The sequence below is a fragment of the Giraffa tippelskirchi genome, chromosome 1 (genome assembly GCF_054371585.1).
Source record: "Giraffa tippelskirchi isolate mGirTip1 chromosome 1, T2T-mGirTip1v1.2.pri, whole genome shotgun sequence".
NCBI lineage: Eukaryota > Metazoa > Chordata > Mammalia > Artiodactyla > Giraffidae > Giraffa > Giraffa tippelskirchi.
The window spans coordinates 121,083,313-121,107,546 of record NC_137275.1 but is presented as its reverse complement, the minus strand read 5'-3'; the positions used below and the strand labels follow the sequence as shown (position 1 = coordinate 121,107,546).

At 41.1% G+C, this 24,234-nt stretch overlaps 1 pseudogene across 1 annotated transcript in view; it reads right to left on the bottom strand.

The window, feature by feature from the left end:
• LOC145507560 (solute carrier family 71 member 2-like) overlaps positions 1 to 24,234 on the bottom strand; it is a 130,618-nt pseudogene that overhangs the window by 71,393 nt on the left and 34,991 nt on the right. Inside the window, exon 2 of the transcript XR_014054932.1 lies at positions 11,882 to 11,977. The product of XR_014054932.1 is annotated as a solute carrier family 71 member 2-like (transcript). The remainder of the gene's footprint in view (positions 1 to 11,881; positions 11,978 to 24,234) is intronic.

Here is a 24,234-nt window from a genome sequence, read left to right as displayed (position 1 = left end):
CTGCATCAAAATTGCTGAATCAGTGGTTTCAAAAGTGCCACCTGGGAAGCCATATAAATCTGCAGACTTCAGAAGCTAAACAAGTGAGAGGGTAATAGGCAGGAAGGCCAGGGGTCTCCAAACAGAGGAAATAGGCTGCAAGTGTCAGACATTTTCATCTCTCTCTTAAGCGGCAGGAGGAAACAAATTAGATATCTTTTTTCCCTTCTCTATACAAATTAAAAAGGAGGTTTCTCTCAAAATACTGTATTGCCACAATTGGTTCAGTTCAGTTGAGTCGCTCAGTCATGTCCGACTCTTTGCGACCCCATGAACCGCAGCACGCCAGGCCTCTCTGTCCATCACCAACTCCCGGAGTCTACTCAAACCCATGTCCATCGACTCCGTGATGCCATACAACCATCTCATCCTCTGTTGTCCCCTTCTCCTCCTGCCCCCAATCCTACCCAGCATTAGAGTCTTTTCCAATGAGTCAACTCTTCCCATTGGGTGGCCAAAGTATTGGAGTTTCAGCTTCAACATCAGTCCTTCCAATGAACACCCAGGATTAATCTCCTTTAGGATGGATTGATTGGATCTCCTTGCAGTCCAAGGGACTCTCAAGAGTCTTCTCCAACACCACAGTTCAAAAGCATCAATTCTGCAGTGCTCAGCTTTCTTCACCATCCAACTCTCACAGCCATACATGACCACTGGAAAAACCATAGCCTTGACTAGACGGACCTTTCTTGGCAAAGTAATGTCTCTGCTTTTAAATATGCTCTCTTGGTTGGCCATAACCTTCCTTCCAAGGAGTAAGAGTCTTTTAATTTCATGGCTGCAATCACCATCAGCAGTGATTTTGGAGCCCAAAAAAATAAAGTCTGACACTGTTTACACTGTTTCCCCATCTATTTCCCATGAAGTGATGGGACCAGATGCCATGATCTTAGTTTTCTGAACGTTGAGCTTTAAGCCAACTTTTTCACTCTCCTCTTTCACTTTCATCAAGAGGCTCTTTAGTTCTTCTTCACTTTCTGCCATAAGAGTCGTGTCATCTGCATATCTGAGGTTATTGATATTTCTCCTGGCAATCTTGATTCCACCTTGTGTTTCTTCCAGCCCAGCATTTCTCATGATGTACTCTGCATATAAGTTAAATAAGCAGGGTGACAATAGACAGCCTTGACGTCCTCCTTTTCCTATTTGGAACCAGTCTATTGTTCCATGTCCAGTTCTAACTGTTGCTTCCTGACCTGAATACAGGTTTCTCAAGAGACAGGTCAGATGTTCTGGTATTCCCATCTCTTTCAGAGTTTTCCACAGTTTATTGTGATCCACACAGTCAAAGGCTTTGGCATAGTCAATAAAGCAGAAAGAGATGTTTTTCTGGAACTCTCTTGCTTTTTCGATGATCCAGCAGATGTTGGCAATTTCATCTCTGGTTCCTCTGCCTTTTCTAAAACCATCTTGAACATCTGGAAGTTCACGGTTCACGTATCGCTGAAGCCTGGCTTGGAGAATTTTGAGCATTACTTTACTAGCATGTGAGATGAGTGCAATTGTGCAGTAGTTTGAGCATTCTTTGGCATTGCCTTTCTTTGGGATTGGAACAAAAACTGACCTTTTCCAGTCCTGTGGCCACTGCTGAGTTTTCCAAATTTGCTGGCATATCGAGTGCAACACTTTCACAGCATCATCTTTGAGGATTTGAAATAGCTCAACTGGAATTCCATCACCTGCACTAGCTTTGTTGGTAGTGATGCTTTCTAAGGCCCACTTGACTTCACATTCCAGGATGTCTGGCTCTAGGTGAGTGATCACACCATTGTGATTATCTGGGTCATAATGAGTTAACTATTCTCAAACCTTGAGTTAACCAATGCATTTTTCTTATGGAAATGTTTGTCCTAAGCTATGTTAATGTACTATGTATTTACCTCAAACTCTTGTCTTTAAGTCAGTTCTGCCTAATGGCTCAGAAGGGACTTGACAAATCAGTGTGTTATACTCAGACATTGTTCCCCTAATCTATGTAAACAAAACCATTTGTATGGTAATCTGCCTTTCCATAAGATTCAAGTCAATCATTTTATGGCCCTGGATGACTCCTCTGGTGCCAAGATTATCCCAAAATGCATCTTATGGATGAGGGGCCTGGTGCCATTCTGAGTTTTAAGACATTCCTTTCTTTCATTAACAGACTGCTGGTGACTATATAACATCCAGCTGAAGACTAGCAGGGGGGTACTCTTTCTGACCCCTTCTGATGTCTATGTCAGAAGCTTCGTCTATCTCCTTTATACTTTAATAAAACTTTATTACACAAAAGCTCTGAGCGATCAAGCCTCGTCTCTGGCCCTGGATTGAATTCTTCTCTGGAGGCCAAGAATCCCGGCGTCTTTTCATGGTCCAGCAACAACCTTTCACAAGCCCCAAGTAAATAAACCAAAAAGAGAATTCCCTGGCAGTCCAGTGCTTAGGGCTCTGCACTTTCATTACCATAGCCCAGGTTCAACCCCTCATCAGGGAACTAAGATCCTCCAAGCTGCAAGACATGGCTAAAAAACAAATAAAGAAACAAACAAAACACAGATCCACACCTAGACACATTACAGCAGAAACTGTTGAAGACAAAGAGAAAACCTCTAAAGCAGCACGAAAAGGAAAATGAATTACTACTTACAGTAGGGACCAACAAACTTATTGTGTAAAGGAACATAAATATAAGATAAATATTTTAGGTAAGATGGTCTGTGTTACAACTAGTCAGCTCTGCCACTGTAGAACAAAAGCTTTCACCTTCAGTGGGCACTGCTGTGGTCCAAGAAAATTTTACATTTGAATTTCATACAGTTTTCATGTGTGACCAAAAACATACTTTTTAGAAATGCAAAAAAAAGTTTTTAGTACACAGACCACATTTTATTAACAGGTAGTGGGCCAGATTAAGCCTGTGGACCATAGTTTACAGACCCCCTGCCTGACATCAAGTGAACTACAATACTTACTAACAACTCTCTTCCCATCAGATGTTATGGATGCCAGAAAGCAATATAATGATATATAAAAAGTGCTGAAAAATTATTAAAAAATCTAGAATGCACACTAAATATTTTATATACCAAATTCTAAGACAAAGAGACCCACCAACCGTTACCCTGCATTGATATTTTCATGTCAACTCTTCTTAAAATTAATTAACTTGGTAAGTTGGCAATCAGCATTTTTTAAAGCATTCACAAGTTTACAGATATAAAAGCATGCTACAGATTACAACATACAACACACAATAATAAGACAGAAATAAATGGCAAACAAAGATCATTGCATCTGATTAGCTAAGACATGGTAACTGTCAGCTATGCAAAAGAAGGTAAAGATTTAATATAATGTCATCATATTAATATACCGGGCTCCCCTGGTGGCTTTGTGGTAAAGAATCCACCTGTCAACGCAGGAGACGCAAGAGATGCAGGTTCGATCTCTGGGTCAGAAAGATCCCCTGCAGTAGGAAATGGCAACCCACTGCAGTATTCTTGCTTAGAAAATTCTGTTAGGGGAAGCACACTGACTGAAACCGCTCACCCTGGCCAGGCACCATAGTAACCATTTGCATGAGTTGTTTTAAGACAGGGGGTCCTGGTAAGGAACTCAGAACTAAGAAGCTACCACCAACCACCAAAGAGTTCAGGAAAGGTCAAAAGGTGACACCACATAGTCAACCACCTCCCAGAATCCTTCTTGCTGGCATCCATCTTGGCTGAGCAATGTGTGCACCACCAGGAAGGACTCTGAGTCAGAATGATTGGCCAAAGACAACCCGGAAACTAATCCCATCACCATATAACCCGAGACTGCGAGCCATATGGCAGAGCAGTCCTCCTGGGTTCCCTTACCCAACTGCTCTCCACCCAGGCACCCCTTCCCAATAAAAATCTTTCTCTGTCAGCATATGTGTCTCCTCAGACAATTCATTTCCAAGTGTTAGACAAGAGACCACTTCTGGGCCCTGGAAGGGGTCCCCCATCCTTCAACAATTCCATGGACAGAGGAGCCGGGTGGGCTACAGTCCACGGGGTTGTAAAGTGTCGGACACGACGGAGGGACTAACCACACAAATATACATCATGTGTTACAGGTACTTTTAGTGAATGGTACTTATTTTAATAATTATATGACACACAAAAGGGTAGTGAGAGGGTAACAGGTAGGAAGGCTAGGGGACCCCAAGTGGAGGAAATAGACTGCAAGTGGAGGATTTTGTTTTGTTTTGTTTTTTTTTCTTTCTCTATACAGAATAAAAAGTTTTCTTTCAACTATGTATTTTGTTGTAAATCTGCCTTTCTTTAAGATTCATGTCAATTGTTTTATGGCTGGGGATGCTCACTCTGTGCAAATGCTATCTCAAAATGCATGTTGTGGGAGACGGGCCTGATACAACTCTCTCAGTTTTGAGGTGATTCTTTAACAGATATATAACTCTTTGCTAAAAACTAGCACACTTTCTGCCCTCTTCTGATGCCTATGTCAGAAGCTTCCTCTATCCCTTTATACTTTAATAAAACTTTATGACACAAAAGCTTCAAGTGATCAAGCCTCATCTCTGATTCTGGATGGAGATCCTCTCCTCCAAAGGTCACGATTTGCAGTGTAGCTCACGGCTTGCAGCTGCAACCTTTCAGTAGGTTCTGGGTACTATGGTCAAAAACACCATTAGGAAATTGTCAAAATCATATAAAATGAGCCTGGAACACCTTATGAGTCCAGAAAGCAAACAGTGCCAATTTGCTTATAGTCAGAACTTCACTTCCTTTCCAAGTGCAGAGCAAATTATGCCTCAAAGTGCCTGTGTACTCGGCCAAAAATGCCTGACAAACAGCTCTATCTATCCATCCACCGCACTTCTCAAGAGAAAACACTGGTTATGCAAAGGAAGCAGAAGGGCTGGACTGTGGAGCTGATGAGATAGGCTACATGTCTGTTATATCAACATACATGTTGAGAGTAAGTAAGAAGGTATAGGAAAACTGAATGTGGCAGCAAAGTGTTTGAAGAGCATTCTTTGGATTAGCAGATCACCATACAGAGAAAACGGGGTGGTAGGAAGAAACATTGAGTCCTTGAATTTTTAGCAGGATTCCTGAAATGTGAGTTTACAAAAGGAAACACATTTTGATGAGAGGGTAGAATATCAAACAGGAATGTAAGACAAGAGAGAAGTCATTTTTATGTATGAGCTAATAGTACTACTGGAAGGTTAAGGCCATTGTGTAAGGCCAACCTTGTGGTTTTGCTTCAGTATATTAGGGGTGGAGAGCTTTCTGATGGTGCCTAATTAACAAACTAAAGCTGTAATCTAGGACATGGCCACGTGAGAGAGGCAACAAACCTCACAAAGAAAATAATAAGTAAGTTCTTGGGAATTCCTTGGTGATCCAGTGGTTCAGGATCTGCTTTCCAGTGCATGGGACGCAGATTCAATCCCTGTCGAGGAATTAAAATCCCACATGTCATGGGACAACTAAGCCCACGCACACACGTCACAACTACAGAGTCCATGTGCTCTGCAGCCCCCATGCCGCAATTAGAGATAAGGCCACACACCACAATGAAGAGCCTGTGCGCCACAACTAAGACCAGACGTAGCCAAAACAAAACAAAAAAAAATTTTTTTTAAAGACGTAAATTGTTCTACACTACTTAAAACAGTCCTAATGAATGCTAGGATGAAGTCAGGCTGTACAAAATATGATTATGTATATACCGCTCTGTATCTCCAAACTCTGATCTCAGGACTTTTTCTTGCCCTGGAAACAGAACAGAGTGCTTGCTATCTACTAGCTACAGCAGAAGTTGGAGCAGGGGGAAGGAATACACGTGAACCATCATCCTTAAATTATACCAAGGTGGATGACAGAATCAAGATTCCAAGAACTGGAAACTGGATATTAGTAAACTCCATCATAAAGGAAGAGAATAACAAACTCCAGCTGTCATGAAACAAACCCTATATTTGCCCCTTCCTTTCTGAACAACCTAGTATTATCACTTCTCTGTCCAACCAGAAAAGGCAGAAAGTGGAGGGTGTATACCTGAGAAAATCTTTCTTTTCAAAAAAAGGACTAAACCAGTTCTCCCACATCAAAAAGAAAGAAAGAAACAAAGTTACCAAACTATGGTGTAAAGTCTAGAGGAGACAGGAAAGTAAAAGACCTTTAGCTTAATTTAGCAAGACCAAAAGCTTACAAAGAGCCATGAAAACATGGGCTTCCTTTGTAGCTCAGCTGGCAAAGAATCCACCCACAATGTTTGATCCCTGGGTCGGGAAGATCCCCTGGAGACGAGAAAGGCTACCCACTCCAGTATTCTGGCCTGGAGAATTCCATGAATTGTATAGCCCATGGGGTTCCAAAGAATCGGACACAACTGAGCGACTTTCACTTTCACTAACTGAGCAATACTTTGTCTATGACACTGTAGAGTGACACTAGCAAAGCTGTACTCCTCACATAACTAATCATTTTAACCAGACCTTTGCAAGCAGTAAAACTGCTGAGAATCTGCAAGGAGGCAGTAGAAGAGCATTTTAGTTGTCTTCTAAAATTGCATACCAGGGTCTCACAGGGGCATAGAAACCCTAAGAAAAGTATCTGTTTTGGGCAGTAAGAAAGAAGATAGACTAGGTCACTGGGGCACATTAGCTAATCAGTTAAATTCGAAAGGGATCTGATAATCTGGCCACAGCTGCATTAGGGTGCAGGGGCGGGGGCTATGTGAGAAGGGCAGGGGCTGCATGACACCAGCTGTGTGAGGGCGCAGGGGTGGCAGAGAGGAGTTACCCCAAGTCCAAGGAGCACTGGGAGTAGCTACCACACGTCCATGGTCAGGGGCAGCAGCCAAGAGGAGCTACCCCACCTCCAAGCTCAGGGGCGGTGGCAGAGAGGAGCTAACCCAAGTCCAAGGTCAGGGTGGCCCAGAGGAGCTATCCCACATCCAAGGAGCAGCTGGGAGGAGCTACCCCACGTCCAAGGTCAGGGGTGGCGGCTGAGAGGAGCTACCCCATGTCCAAGGTCAGGGGCAGCGGCAGAGAGGAGCTACCCTAGTCCAAGGTAAGGAGCAGCAGCTGCACTTCGCTGGACCAGGCTTGAAGAGATACCCCACATTCAAGGTAAAAGAAACCCAAGTAAGAGTGTAGGCGCTGAGAGATGGCATCAGAGGGCAGAAGACTGAAACCACAATCACAAATTAGCCAATCTGATCACATGGACCACAGCTTGTCTAACTCAGTGAAACTAAGCCATGCCGTGTGGGGCCACACAAGATGGAGGGGTCATGGTGGAGAGGTCTGACAGAATGTGGTCCACTGGAGAAGGGCATGGCAAACCACTTCAGTATTCTGGCCTTGAGAACCCCATGAACAGTATGAAAAGGCAAAAAGATAGGAACACTGAAAGATGAACTCCCCAGGTCCATAGATGCCCAATATGCTACTGAAGATCAGGGGAGAGATAACTCCAGAAAGAATGAAGGGAGGGAGCCAAAGTAAAAACAATACCCAGTTGTGGATATGACTGGTGATAGAAGTAAGGTCCGATGCTGTAAAGAGCAATATTGCATAGGAACCTGGAATGTTAGGTCCATGAATCAAGGCAAATTGGAAGTGGTCAAACAGGAGATGGCAAGAATGAATGTCAGCATTCTAGGAATCAGTGAACTAAGAGGGACTAGAATGGGTGAATTAAACTCAGATGACCATCATATTCATGGCTATATGGAGTAGCCATCATAGTCAACAAAACAGTCCAAAATGCAGTACTTGGATGAAATCTCAAAAACAAAAGAATGATCTCTGTTCGTGTCCAAGGCAAACCATTCAATATCATGGTTATCCAAGTCTATGCCCCAACCACTAACGCTGAAGAAGCTGAAATTGAACGGTTCTATGAAGACCTACAAGACCTTCTAGAACTAGCACCAAAAAAAGATGTTCTTTATATGATAGTGGACTGGAATGCTAAAGTAGGAAGTCAAGAAATGCCTGGAGTAACAGACAAATTTGGCCTTCGAGTACAGAATGAAGCAGGGCAAAGGCTAAGAGAGTTTTGCCAAGAGAAGGCACTGGTCATAGCAAACACCCACTTCCAACCACACAAGAGAAGACTCAACACATGGACATCACCAGATGGTCAACACCGAAATCAGACTGCTTATATTCTTTGCAGCCAAAGATGGAGAAAGCTCTATACAGTCAGCAAAAATAAGACCAGGAGCTAACTGTGGCTCCGATCATGAACTCCTTATTGCCAAATTCAGACTTAAATTGAAGAAAGTGGGGAAAACCACTAAACCATTCAGGTATGATCTAAATCAAATCCCTTATGATTATACAGTAGAAGTGAGAAATAGATTTAAGGGACTAGATCTGATAGACAGAGTGCCTGATGAACTATGGACGGAGATTCATGACATCGTACAGGAGACACGGATCAAGACCATTGCCGAGAAAAGAAATGCAAAAAAGCAAAATGGCTGTCTGAGGAGGCCTTACAAATAGCTGGGAAAAGAAGAGAAGCGAAAAGCAAAGGAGAAAAGGAAAGATATGCTCATCTGAATGCAGAGTCCCAAAGAATAGCAAGGAGAGATAAGAAAGCCTTCTTCAGCGATCAATGCAAAGAAAGAGAGGAAAACAATAGAATAGGAAAAACTAGAGATCCCTTCAAGAAAATTTGAGATACCAAAGGAACATTTCATGAAAAGATAGGCTCAATAAAGGAGAGAAATGGTATGCACCTAACAGAAGCAGAAGATATTAAGAAGAGCTGGCAAGAATACACAGACGAACTGTACAAAACAGATCTTCACGACCCACATAATCATGATGGTGTGATCACTCACCTAGAGCCAGACATCCTGGAATGTGAAGTCAAGTAGGCCTTAGAAGTATCACTATGAATAAAGTTAGTGGAGGTGATGGAATTCCAGTTGAGCTATTTCAAATCCTCAAAGATGATGCTGTGAAAGTGCTACATTCAATATGCCAGCAAATTTGGAAAACTCAGCAGTGGCCACAGGACTGAGAAAGGTCAGTTTTCATTCCAATCCCAAAGAAAGGCAATGCCAAAGAAGGCTCGAACTACCGCACAAGTGCACTCATCTCACATGCTAGTAAAGTAATGCTCAAAATTCTCCAAGCCAGGCTTCAGCAATACGTGAACCGTGAACTTTCATATGTTCAACCTGGTTTTAGAAAAGGCAGAGGAACCAGAGATCAAATTGCCAACATCCGCTGGATCATCGAAAAAGCAAGAGAGTTTCAGAAAAACATCTATTTCTGTTTTATTGACTATGCCAAAGCCTTTGCCTGTGTGGATCACAATAAACTGTGGAAAATTCTGAAAGAGAAGGGAATACCAGACCACCTGACTTGCTTCTTGAGAAACCTATATGAAGGTCAGGAAGCAACAGTTAGAACTGGACATGGACCAACAGAATGGTTCCAAATAGGAAAAGGAGGACGTCAAGGCTGTATATTGTCACCCTGCTTATTTAACTTATATGCAGAGTACATCATGAGAAACGCTGGGCTGGAGGAAGCACAAGCTGGAATCAAGATTGCCAGGAGAAATATCAATAACCTCAGATATGCAGATGACACCACCCTTATGGCAGAAAGTGAAGAAGAACTGAAGAGCCTCTTGATGAAAGTCAAAGAGGAGAGTGAAAAAGTTGGCTTAAAGCTCAACATTCAGAAAACTAAGACCATGGCATCCAGTCCCATCACTTCTTGGCAAATAGATGAGGAAACAGTGGAAACAGTGGCTGAATTTATTTTTGGGGGCTCCAAAATCACCCCAGATGGTGACTGCAGCCATGAAATTAAAAGATGCTTACTCCCTGGAAGGAAAGTTATGACCAACCTAGACAGCATATGAAAAAGCAGAGACATTCCTTTGTCAACAAAAGTCCGTCTAGTCAAGGCTATGGTTTTTCCAGTAGTCATGTATGGATGTGAAAGTTGGAATATAAAGAAAGCTGAGCACGAAAGAATTGATGCTTTTGAACTGTGGTGTTGGAGAAGACTCTTTAGAGTCCCTTGGACTGCAAGGAGATCCACCCAGTCCATCCTAAAGGAAATCAGTCCTGGGTATTCATTGGAAGGATTGATGTTGAAGCTGAAATTCCAATATTTTGGCCACCTGATGCAAAGAGCTGACTCATTCGAAAAGACCCCAATGTTGGGAAAGACTGAAGGTAGGAAGAGAAGGGAATGACAGAGGATGAGATGGTTAAATGGTATCACTGACTCAATGGACATGAGTTTGGGTAAACTCCAGCAGTTGGTGATGGGCAGGGAGTCCTGGTGTGCTGTGTTTCATGGGGTCGCCAAGAGTCGGACATGACTGAGCAACTGAACTGACTGACTGACTGATAATCTGGTATAGGGTCAAAATGCCTCAAGGATTTTAACTGTCTGGAATGTGGTTTTAAAATTTCTCACAGGATATCAAAAACACTAAACTATTCCTCATTTCAATTTGAATTCTTACCAAATAAAGAATGGTTACAGAATAACTTCTACACTGAGAAACTCTCTGAACAACTTAAAGTATAGACAATTGGTTGCATCAGAAAAGCACTATTTTGAACTCTGAACTTTGTAACCTTAGGACACGGCGGGGTGGGGGGTGGTAAAAATCAGAAAACATGGATCAAAAATTAAATTATAACAGTCTGTTAAAATGAATAGACTGGTGTGTCTATATTTATATTAAAACAATGTCTTAGAGAAGCAATCACTCAAGACACCTGTACCTGTAACACATACATTTGTTCAAAGAAAATGCACATTTTACACCTGTGCCCCAGGCAGCCCCAGGCACTAGGGACATAGTGAAGAACACGGCAGGCAGGATCTCATGAAACTTGAAATGGAGGCCACTTATCCCTCATTAACTAATAACCAATAACCTTCTACAGTAAAGGATTAATGAAGAAAAAGGCAATGCAATAAAAAGAATAAAACAGAGGATTAAAAACAAAGGCAGTTTAACCTTACTATTTCATCCAAGATGTAATTTTATATGTGCTAGAAGAATTAAAAACTTTAAAAAAGTGTATAGCAAAGTAATATGTAAAGGTAATAGCCACCCTCTCAAGTTCTCTATTTTCTAAACCTAATTTGGGAACAAAGTTTACCTGGATCCAAAGGGATTCTCGGGTAAGGCAAAATGGTGATTGGGAAGAGTTAACCAACAATGATTTTTATAAAACAATTTAAGACAACTGAACTCTTAAGGCCAATTTAAAAATACCTTTATTAAAACTGAGTGTTAAGTAGTTACTAGGCACTTAATGTCTGCACCCCAATCTTTTCTTCACCATCTCCCTTCCCTCTAACCACCACACCATATATCAAACCTCCAAGTTCTTGCTAAGGGATTAAATGGTCTCTGCAAAGAAATGGCTATAGGTCAGCTACCAAAAATGGAAATTCTTCATTCTTTCATTCATCACTGTCACTGTTATATATAGTACTTACCAATCTCCTATTACTATGTTCTTAACTCAAAGGCTGTTACACCCTTACTAAGTAAGTTAACAAAGCATTGCAATGTTTTCCTCTAGGACTTCTAAAAGATTTTCCTAACTATGCAGACTAGAGTACATACACAAGCACTCCCAAGATTTTGGTTCAATGGAAGTGGTCCTGCTACCCAAGAATATTTAATAAGCATATATTTTGTTGCAGGTGGCTCACAGTCTACAGTGCAAATAACACAATTAAACAGTCTTAAATTACTGTCAAGAGCTACTCTCAAACACATACCTAGATATACAGCTCATACGCTTAAGGATGTCTCTGCTCTCATAAACAAGGACCTGGTTCAGCAATACTTACAGTTAACATTGATGTTGTCAATAGGCCCCACGCAAAGAATTCAAGGAAGATGACAATAGCAGCATGGTATACACTTGGTCGGCCAAAGCCTTGTAGCTAAAAAAAGAGGAAAATTATTATGAAAAACAGTAAACAGTTAAAAGAAACCCATTATCCTAAAATGGTACTTAACACACACAAACTGTATAAACTTAGGACCTTAGGACCTATGGTTAGGTCCTACCTATTTTCCAGTAGTCATGTATGGATGCGAGAGTTGGACCATAAAGAAAGCTGAGCACCAAAGAATTGATACTTTTGAACTATGGTGATGGAGAAGACTCTTGCGAGTACCTTGGACTGCAAGGAGACCAAATAAGTCAATCTTAAAGGAAATCAGTCCTGAATGTTCATTGGAAGGACTGATGCTGAAGCTCCATTACTTTGATCACCTGATGTGAAGAGTTGACCCATCAGAAAAGACCCTGATGATGGGAAAGATTGAAGCCAGGAGGAGAAGGGGACAATAGAGGAAGGGATGGTTGGATGGCATCACTGACTCAATGGACATGAGTTTGAGCAAGCTCTGGGTGTTGGTGATGGACAGTGAAGACTGGCATGCTGCAGTCCGTGGGGTCGCCAGGAGTTGGACACGACTGAGCGACTGAACTGAACTGATATTATTTAAGATAAAACTTCATTCTGTGGTATCTCTGATTTCTTTCATCTTCCCTTATGAAAGATATCAAGATTATAGACTTTCTACTTGGCCTGTCAATGTAAATGACTGGAACTCTGATTGAAAATTAAATGGGTCTTCAAGAGACTCAGGTTCCAGGACCTGAATATTCTGTCTGAACATACTAATTACAGGTTCCTTAGCCATTTGGCCTAAGTCTGAAGCTGCCCTTGTTACATGAGAGAGGCAGACAGGGAGTCAACACTAAAAAGCTTCAGGGGCAGCATAGATGATTTAAAATGATAGGAGCTGGGGGAGGAACAATAAGGATTAGGTCAAATCTGAAAACACACTTTGATACATAACGGTGTCAAAATCTAGCTTTATATTTCTTTTTTGTTTTAAAACTGTGCCTATTCTGCTAATTTTCTCCAGTTTATGACTTATGGAGATAAAATCTAAAAGTCCACTGAATTAATGTTCTTTGACTCTGTGACAATGGTTATTACAAGGTCAAGTGCTTTATTAGCATTTTGTAATAACTGGAAGTGATACTTACAAAAGACTCTTCAAAATCCCCACTATTCCCATGCTTTTCATACTTCAAAAGGTAAAAGCATATCTGCATGGTTTAGTTAGAATCTAACCATGAGTAAATGATCAAATTCAGATTATGAGACATCTGTAAGACAACCGGCCTGGTCTCCTTAAAAATGTCAATGTCATAAAAGACCAAAGTAAAGGTAGGAGACTAGTACAGATTAAAGGAGACAAGTCATGACAACCAAATGGGGGATTCTACTGGATCCTGGATAAAAAGGAGACAAGAGGAAAAAATTTGAATATATAATATATATTAGATAATCATATGGCATTAATGTTACTGCAACTTACGGCTATCAAATGAATTTTCAAAAAAGAAGGTACATATATACTTTCTAAAGCAAATGTCACAAAATTTAATTTTGTTAATTGTTGAGTCTCAATGAAGGGAATGACTATTCATTTTACTATTCTTCTAATTTTTTATTGTTTTGAAAATTTTCAAAATTTTCAGGCCAAGAACAATTGTTATTAAAAATCCGAACTTGCAAATTTCTAGATTTTTGCAACAACTAATAAGTAGTTTTAAATGCCACTTAAATAAGACATTTGCAAAACAGAAAGCATTTTACAAAATTTTTAAAACAAAAAAGGACCATTTAAGCACCAAACAATTAAAACAAAGGAAGATCTTTATTATAACACAACCTTCAAACCAGGTTTTGAAACAGGAGGGTAGAGGGCACAACCTTGAGAATAATGACATAGCCTAGGACATACAGATGGAGAAGGAAATGGCAACCCACTCCAGTATTCTTGCCTGGAAAATCCCAGGGATGGCGGAGCCTGGTGGGCTGCCGTCTATGGGGTTGCACAGAGTCGGACATGACTGAAGCGACTTAGCAGCAACAGCAGGATATACAGAACATAACCTGGTTAGAATCAACTAGGTCTCCTGAGAAACCTATGTGCGGGTCAAGAAGCAACAGTTAGAACCAGACATGTAATGACTGGTTCCAAACTGGGAAATTAGCATGACAAGACCATATATTGTCACCCTGCGTATTTAACTTACATACACACAGAGTATACCATGTGAACTGCCAGGCTGGATGAATCACAAACTGAAATCAAGACTGCAGGGAGAAATATTAACAATCTCAGATATGCAGATGATACCACTCTAACGGCAGAAGGTGAAGAGGAACTAAAGAGTTTCTTGAGGGTGAAAGACAAGAGTGTAAAAGTTGGCTTGAAAGTCAACATTAAAAATACTAAGATTAGGCATCCAGTCCCATCATTTCATGGCAAATAGAAGGGGATAGAGTGGAAGCAATGACAGATTTTATTTTCTTGGGTTCCAAAGTCACTGCAGATAGTGACTGCAGCCATGAAATTAAAAGACACTTGCTTCCTGGAAAGAAAGCTATGACAAACCTAGACAGCATATTAAAGAGCAGAGACGTCACTTTGCCAACAAAGATCTGTATAGTCAAAGCTATGTTTTCCCAGTAGTCATATAAAGATGTGAGTTGGTCCATAAAGAAGGTTGAGCATCCAAGAATGGATGCTTTCTAGCTGTGATGCTAGAGAAGACTCTTGAGAGTCCCTTGGATGGCAAGGAGATCAAATCAGTCAATCCTAAAGGAAATTAACTGTGAATATTCATTGGAAGGGTTGTGGCTGAAGCTCTAATACTTTGGCCACCTGATGCAAAAAGCCAACTCACTGGAAAAGACCCCGATTCTGGGAAAGAATGAAGGCAAAAGGAGAAGGGGGCAGCAGAGGATGAGATGGTTAGATAGTATCACTGACTCAATGGACATGAATCTGAGCCAACTCCAGGAGACAGCGAAGGACAGAGGAGCCTGGCGAGCTATAGTTCATGGGGTGGCAGAGTCGGACATGACTCAGTCTGTCCCTTACTGAATTCTTTCTGTGACACAACATTAAGAATCCAAGCTTCATTAAGTCCTGAGTCCAGGTGTGGGATCTCAATTAAAAGAGACAGGGGCTCAAGTCCCATCTGAGTTGTAACTGCACCAATTACAGAGTAGCTTTCATCCTAGCTCCTTCATCTCTTGCAAGGTAGCCAGAGCAACCATTTAAATGTAAATTGATCCTCTTCTCCACCCTCCCTGGCTCCTACTGCACTGAGCCACACATCTGACACATACCACATGGTCCTACACCTTTCTATTTCCTTTGTTATCTGCTATGGTTTTCTAGAAGATGTCTAACAAACTTTATTTTTGTTTACTGTCCACCTCCCCTAGACTGGAAATGTAAATGCCATGAAGGAAATGGATTTTTAAAATCTGTTCTGTTCAGAGATGTCCTCCAAATAGTACAACCTACAATAACAAGCCCTCAACAAAATGCAGGTGAGATGGAAGAAGGAGCTCTTTGAAAAATAATGGTTTTTCTCTGGTCTCTTAAACCACAAAATCTAGAATTTAGAAAAAAATGACCCATATTCCCCAAAGACATGGTATGGAGAGGATAAAAAGGAGAACCATATACTACATTAGTATACAGAGTAAAACAAATTTGAGCAATACTAACCAAAAGCAACATGTGGACTTTGGGTTTTGACTAATGGGAAAAATTGAGTCAATTGTGAAGTAAAACTCACATTTTAAACCAAGAGAAGAAAAAATTAAACATAAAAAAAATTTCTCTGCCCTCTGGCCTCCTCTCTCCCTACTGTGGATAGTTTATCTGCCTTATGCATCAACCAAACCTTTCCCATCAGTAGAAATTTCCCCTCATTCATAAATGGCAACATTCTCCTAACACAACACCTTAAATATAACATTCTTTCTTGATAAGGTGTCACATGGCTCTCAGATATGGATTGTGTAAGCTGTCAATAATATGTTATTTGATGTATAGCCCTCTGTCTCAAAAACACTGGCTATAACTGTGTCTTGACCTCTGAAGTGCAGTGATAGAACTGTGTATGGACCAAATGATTTTCAGAGTTTTCTGACATGCTCCTCCTGGTTAAAAACCTCAAGTTTAGCGCAAACAAAAATTTTCGTTTTTTTCTTAGATCAATTAATTTTTCATCAACCCAATCATAGAAGTTTGAAAATAGAATAGGTACTAAGTGATACTCAAGACTTATACTCCTCATAATAATGGTACTGAAGACTTCAAGTCCTTAAATCGTAGAGTCACAAACTAATGTATTAAATTTTAAAACAGAAGATATCTGTAATCTGTTTTAAAATCTACAGAATGAAACAAAAGCAGAAGTAATGATAAAAATAAATTTTAAAAGTAAATAGCTTATATGCATTTACCAATAATTTCCAAATTATCTAGGTTTAAATTACCCACTCCCACATTGCAAAGAATCTAGTCTCAAAACGTGGATGAATATATGTCAACAAATTGCATAACTATCCTTGTAAATCATTCATTTTATCAATCATCATGCACACAAGAATTTTTAAAAAAGCAAATAAAAACACCCCAAAACCTTTGAAAACTGCTCACACTAGGAAGCAAAGGAGGGTCACCCTATTTCTCATTTGCAGTTTCTGTGGTTTAGTGTAGTACTCTTTCCCAGGCAAGTTCTATTTATGAAGACCATTGAGATAGAGATACACGTGGCTAGAATGCTAATTAAATATAAAAACAGGCACTCAGTTTGTGGGCATATATCATTAAACAATTATGCTACGTTTAACACCTTATAAAAAAATAGACAACCCGCCTTTTGTTCAAATATTAAATGTTTATATCTGTCAGCTAAAAATTGTTTAAATTAACATCTCTTCTAAAATGCAAACACTTTCTTTCATCTCTATGCAAACTACTTTAATTGTCATTCATCCCTAGCAAATAGGAATGGGGCTTGACAGCCAGGCCTTGATCTAGTGGGAATTTTGTGTGGGTAACTGTAAGAGACAGTGACAAAAATAAATCTGCTTTCCTTCCAATTCTTCCTTAAGTTCTCCGTAGCTAGTATGCTGATGAAAAAAGCAGCACATGCTTCTTTAAATTATGAGCTAATTAGAAACAATTTACTAAACTTTTAACTAATTATTTCCAGTTGAGCATGATGTAGCAAAGCCTCTCTGGATCAGTTGAATGTCTCCCCTTTCTTTTTTCAGTCATCAGTCAGTTCAGTTCAGTCTCTCAGTCATGTCCAACTCTTTGTGACCCCATAGACTGCAGCATGCCAGGCTTCCCTGTCCTTCACCAACTCCAGGAGCTTGCTCAAACTCATGTCCATTGAGTCGGTGATGCCATCCAACCATCTCATCCTCTGTTGTCCCCTTCTCCTCCTGCCTTCAATCTTTCCCAGCATGAAGGTCTTTACAAACGAGTCAGTTCTTCACATCAGGTGGCCAGTTACTGGAGTTTCAGCTTCAGCATCAGTCCTTCCAAAGAATATTCGGGACTGATTTCCTTTTTGGATGGACTGGTTGAATCTCCTTGCAGTCCAAGGGACTCTCAAGAGTCTTCTCCAACACCACAGTTCAAAAGCATCAATTCTTTGGCACTCAGCTTTCTTTATAGTCCAGCTCTCACATCCATACATGACTACTGGAAAAACCATAGCTTTGACTAGATGGACCTTTGTCTGCAAACTCTGCTTTTTAATATGCTGTCTAGGTTGGTCACCGCTTTTCTCCCAAGGAGCAAGTGTCTTTTAATTTCATGGCTGCAGTCACCATCTGCAGTGATTCTGGAGTCCCCAGAAATAAAGTCTCTCACTGTTTCCACTGTTTCCCCATTTGCCATGAAGTGATGAAACTGGATGCCAGGATCTTAGTTTTCTGAACTTTGAGTTTTAAGCCAACTTAAATCCCTCTCTGTTGGGGTCCTTTAATGGACCGGAACTTGGTGGTACAGAGTTGATGATAAGAAAGTAAAAGAAAGAAGGAAGGAAAGAGACTGATATTCTCCGGTTTACACAGAGTGTCGATATAACTCTAAGGCAAAGAGTTAGCACCGTCTACATAGGCTCAGGGCGCCCTCTCGAGGAGGTCTTGAAAGCCCGGGCAAGTAAGTAGACACAGCGGACCCCTGTGCTTCATAGAAGCAGCCTGAATGAGAGAGAAAGAGAGAGAGAAATGAAGAAAGACATGGAGAACAATGTTCTGATGGAACAAGGGCATTTATTCAACATATTGTGGGCATATATATACTGTTTTACAAGATAGATTTTCTCAGTAGAGATAAGGATCAAAAATCTTACAAGTCATCCAGGAAACATGAGGCTAGAATCAATCTCAAAGAGAAGGGGTTGTAAATAGTTATTTTCCATATCAGAAGGGAAGAGAGTTGTAAGTGGTTACTTTTCACAGTATGGAAAAGCTAACAAAGGACATGCATAGATTCCTATTATTCCCAGGAACCGCTTATGGCACCTCTCGCTCCTGCATTCAGGAGCTAATAAGGAACAAAGGATTTATGCAAGACAGAAAACAGCACATAGGAAGCCTCCTGTTAAATGCTTCCTGACACCTCTCCATTTTGCCCCTTTATAAATCAGTATGGAACATCTTGAGATATTTTGAAGCACAGGATGAAAAGTATGTGATGTCTTTACACATTCACATCTCTCCCACAGATGATGATCCCGCCTTGACTACTCTTAACTCACAACTCCCTCCAAATCTTTCTTGACACTACGCTCAAGAGTGATCATGCTAAAATATAAATCTCACCCCATTAGTCCTATGTGTGTGTGTGTTAGCTGCTCAATCGTGTCCAACTCTTTGCGACCCCACAGACTGTAACCTGCCAGGCTTCTCTGTCCATGGAATTCTCCATGCAAGAATACTGGAGTGGATTGCCATTTCCTTCTCCAGAAGAACTTCCCAACCCAGGGATCGAACCCTGGTCTCCTGTCTCACAGGCAGATTCTTTACCGTTTGAGCTACAGGGAAGTCCTATAGAAGACTTCAAAATATGAACTACAGATTCTTCCCATTCCTGTACACTAAACCTTTTAACCTCAAAGGTGATGCTGTGAAAGTGCTGCACTCGATATGCCAGCAAATTTGGAAAACTCAGCAGTGGCCACAGGACTGGAGGAGGTCAGTCTTCGTTCCAATCCCAAAGAAAGGCAATGCCAAAGAATGCTCAAACTACCGCACAATTGCACTCATCTCACATGCTAGTAAAGTAATGCTCAAAATTCTCCAAGCCAGGCTTCAGCAATACGTGAACCATGAACTTCCAGATGTTCAAGCTGGTTTTAGAAAAGGCAGAGGAACCAGAGATCAAATTGCCAACATCCGCTGGATCATCAAAAAAGCAAGAGAGTACCAGAAAAACATCTATTTCTTCTTTATTGACTATGCCAAAGCCTATGACTGTGTGGATCACAATAAACTGTGGAAAATTCTGAAAGAGATGGGAATACCAGACCATCTGACCTGTCTCTTGAGAAACCTGTATGCAGGTCAGGAAGCAACAGTTAGAACTGGACATGGAACAATAGACTGGTTCCAAATAGGAAAAGGAGTCCGTCAAGGCTGTCTATTGTCACCCTGCTTATTTAACTTATATGCAGAGTACATCATGAGAAACACTGGGCTGGAAGAAACACAAGCTGGAATCAAGATTGCCGGGAGAAATATCAATAACCTCAGATATGCGGATGACACCACCCTTATGGCAGAAAGTGAAGAAGAACTGAAGAGCCTCTTGATGAAGGTGAAAGAGGAGAGTGAAAAAGTTGGTTTAAAGCTCAACGTTCGGAAAACTAAGATCATGGCATCTGGTCCCATCACTTCATGGGAAATAGATGGGGAAACAGTGTAAACAGTGTCAGACTTTATTTTTGGGGGCTCCAAAATCACTACTGATGGTGATTGCAGCCATGAAATTAAAAGACGCTTACTCCTTGGAAGGAAGGTTATGGCCAACCTAGATAGCATTTTTAAAAGCAGAGACATTACTTTGCCAACAAAAGTCCGTCTAGTCAAGGCTATGGTTTTTCCAGTGGTCATGTATGGATGTGAGAGTTGGACGGTGAAGAAAGCTGAGTGCCGAAGAATTGATGCTTTTGAACTGTGGTGTTGGAGAAGACTCTTGAGAGTCCCTTGGACTGCAAGGAGATCCAATCAATCCATCCTAAAAGAGATCAATCCTGGGTGTTCATTGGAAGGTCTGATGTTGAGGCTGAAACTCCAATACTTTGGGCACCTCATGCGAAGAGTTGACTCATTGGAAAAGACTCTAATGCTGGGTAGGATTGGGGGCGGGAGGAGAGGGGGACGACAGAGGATGAGATGGTTGGATGGCATCACCGACTCAATGGACATGGGTTTGGGTGGACTCCGGGAGTTGGTGATGGACAGAGAGGCCTAGCGTGCTGCAATTCATGGGGTCGCAAAGAGTCGGACACGACTGAGCGACTGAACTGAACTGAAACCTTTTAACAGGATGACTGTGCTGTCAATTCCATTAGGTTAATTTCTCCACTTCCTGAGATATGGAGGGGCTTAGCAACTTGATCTAACCAACATATGTCAGATAAAGTAACAACACAGACCTCTGATGAAGGCCTCCAGAGGCCTTCAAGACTGCAGAGAAACGCCATCTAGGCATACAAGGATGAGAGCATATGAGACTCTCCCTATGAGGCCATCTAGATCAACCAAGGTCTGATACAGGGGCAAGGCCAGCTGAGATCATCCAATTCCAATCAAGCCAGCAGATGACTGAAGAAGTATGAGTAACTCCCTCCGCCTCTCCAAAAAAGAAAAATGCAGTGAAGAACCCCACACTGAGATTAGCCGAAACTGTCAATCCAAAGAATACTTGTTTTAAGTCACTAAATTTTAGGGTCGTTCCTTATAAAAAGCAAATACTAATGGGAACTGATAAAACCACTACCCCCTTGCCCTCATGATTAAACTCAAGACTGTTCTGAGTCTCCTCTGTAGCTCCCCAATCTCACCCTTAGTCCAAACATAACTCAATGAAAAATGTGTGAGATTAAAGAATAACCTCCATCACAAACATCCTTCTATTTTAAAAAGTAGATGGAATAATCATTATATTTATTATAGACATTTGCGGTTACAAAGAGAAACAAGAATTTCTGAGATACCATTTTTTGAACACTAAGCTACAAAAAATTAGTTCACAGTAACAGTGGTGGTGGGAGCAGGGGAATGAGGGTGACATCTGGACTTAAAATATAAGCATGTGAAACAGGCTACAACATGAATGAACCTTGAGGATACTATGTTAAGTGAAATAAACCAGTCACACACACAAGAAAACAAATACCTTATGGTTCTACTTATACGAGGTATCTAGAGTAGCTGAACATAGAAACCAAAAGTAGAATGGTGGATGCCAGATGGAGTAGGGGGAAAGAGGAAATCGTTATTTACTGGGTATAGTTTACTTTGAAAGATGAAAATGTTCTCTTAACAGTGCAAATATACTTAATACTACTGAACTGTACACTTCAAACTTAACATCTTAGTTGTTTTATATTATGTATATTTTACCACAATTAAAGAAAATTTATATGTACGCATATATATGTACATATATACACGCCTGCAATGCAGGAGACCCGGGTTCGATCCCTGGGTCAGGAAGATCCCCTGGAGAAGGAAATGGCAACCCACTCCAGTACTCTTGCCTGGAAAATTCCATGGACAGAGGAGCCTGGTAGGTTATAATCCGTGGGGTTGCAAAGAGTCGGACATGACTAAGCGAGTTCACTTACACACATATATATATAGGTAGACTTAATATGTGTGTGTGTGTGTGTGTGTGTGTGTGTGTGTGTGTGTATATGCATGTGTATATTCAAAATCATGTAAGAGACCCCCAAAGAGCATTCTTTTAGAGATACCAAGGGAACATTTCTGTACTCCAAGGCAAAATTTGCCTGTTATGCCAGGTGTTTCCTGACATCCTACTTTTGCATTCCAGTCCCCTATAATGAAAAGGACATCTTTTTTGGGTGTTAGTTCTAAAAGGTCTTGTAGGTCTTCACAGAACCGTTCAAGTTCAGCTTCTTCAGCATTACTGGTCGGGGCATAGACTTGGATTGCTGTGATATTGAATGGTTTGCCTTGGAAATGAACAGAGATCATTCTATCGTTTTTGAGATTGCGCCCAAGTACTGAATTTCGGACTCTTCTGTTGACCATGATGGCTACTCCATTTCTTCTAAGGGATTCCTGCCCACACTAGTAGATATAATGGTCATCTAAGTTAAATTCACCCATTCCAGTCCATCTTAGTTCACTGATTCCTAGAATGTCGACATTCACTCTTGCCATCTCCTGTTTGACCACTTCCAATTTGCCTTGATTTATGGACCTAACATTCCAGGTTCCTATGCAAAATTGTTCTTTACAGCATCGACTTTGCTTCTATCACCAGTCACATCCACAGCTGGGTATTTTTTTGCTTTGGCTCCATCCCATCATTCTTTCTGGAGTTATTTCTCCACTGATCTCCAGTAGCATATTGGGCACCTACCGACCTGGGGAGTTCATCTTTCAGCATCCTATCTTTTTGCCTTTTCATACTGTTCAAGAAAATTAGAGATATCAAGGGAACATTTCATGCAAAGATGGGCTTGATAAAGGACAGAAATGGTATGGACCTAACAGAAGCAGAAGATATTAAGAAGAGGTGGCAAGAATACACAGAAGAACTATACAAAAAAGATCTTCATGACCCAGATAATCACGATGGTGTGATCACTCACCTAGAGCCAGACATCCTGGAATGTGAAGTCAAGTGGGCCTTAGAAAGCATCACTACGAACAAAGCTACTGGAAGTGATGGAATTCCAGTTGAGCTATTTCAAATCCTCAAAGATGATGCTGTGAAAGTGCTGCACTCGATATGTCAGCAAATCTGGAAAACTCAGCAACGGCCACAGGACTGGAAAAGGTCAGTCTTCATTCCAATCCCAAAGAATGATCAAACTACTGCACAAGTGCACTCATCTCATACGCTAGTAACGTAACGCTCAACATTCTCCAAGCCAGGCTTCAGCAATACGTGAACTGTGAACTTCCAGATGTTCAAGCTGGTTTTAGAAAAGGCAGAGGAACCAGAGATCAAATTGCCAACATTTGCTGGATCATCAAAACAGCAAGAGAGTTTCAGAAAAACATCTATTTCTGCTTTATTGACTATGCAAAAGCCTTTGACTATGTGAATCACAATAAACTGTGGAAAATTCTTAAAGAAATGGGAATACCAGACCACCCAACTTGCTTCTTGAGAAACCTGTATGCAGGTCAGGAAGCAACAGTTAGAACTGGACATGGAACAACAGACTGGTTCCAAATAGGAAAAGGAGTATGTCAAGGCTGTATACTGTCATCCTGCTTATTCAACTTATATGCAGAATACATCATGAGAAACGCTGGGCTGGAAGAAACACAAGCTGGAATCAAGATTGCCAGGAGAAATATCAATAACCTCAGATATGCAGATGACACCACCCTTATGGCAGAAAGCGAAGAACTAAAGAGCCTCTTGATGAAAGTCTTTCACTTTTGAAAGAGGAGAGTGAAAAAGTTGGCTTAAAGCTCAACATTCAGAAAACTAAGATCATGGCATCTGGTCCCATCACTTCATGGGAAATAGATGGGGAAACAGTGCAAACAGTGTCAGATTTTATTTTCTTGGGCTCTGAAATCACTACTGATGGTGATTGCAGCCATGAAATTAAAAGACACTTAGTCCTTAGAAGAAAGGTCATGACCAACCTAGATTGCATATGAAATGCAGAGACATTACTCTGCCAACAAAGGTCCGTCTAGTCAAGGCTATGGTTTTTCCAGTAGTCATGTATGGATGTGAGAGTTGGATGGTGAAGAAAGCTGAGCGCCGAAGAATTGATGCTTTTGAACTCTGGTGTTGGAGAAAACTCTTGAAGAGTCCCCTGGACTGCAAGAAGATCCAACCAGTCCATCCTAAAGGAGATCAGTTCTGGGTGTTCATTGGAAGGACTGATATTGAAGCTGAAACTTCAATACTTTGGCCACCTCATGAGAAGGGTTGACTCATTGGAAAAGACCCTAATGCTCGGAAGGATAGGGGGCAGGAGGAGAAGGGGATGACAGAGGCTGAGATGGCTGGATGGCATCACCGACTCGATGGACATGGGTTTGGGTAGACTCCAGGAGTTGGT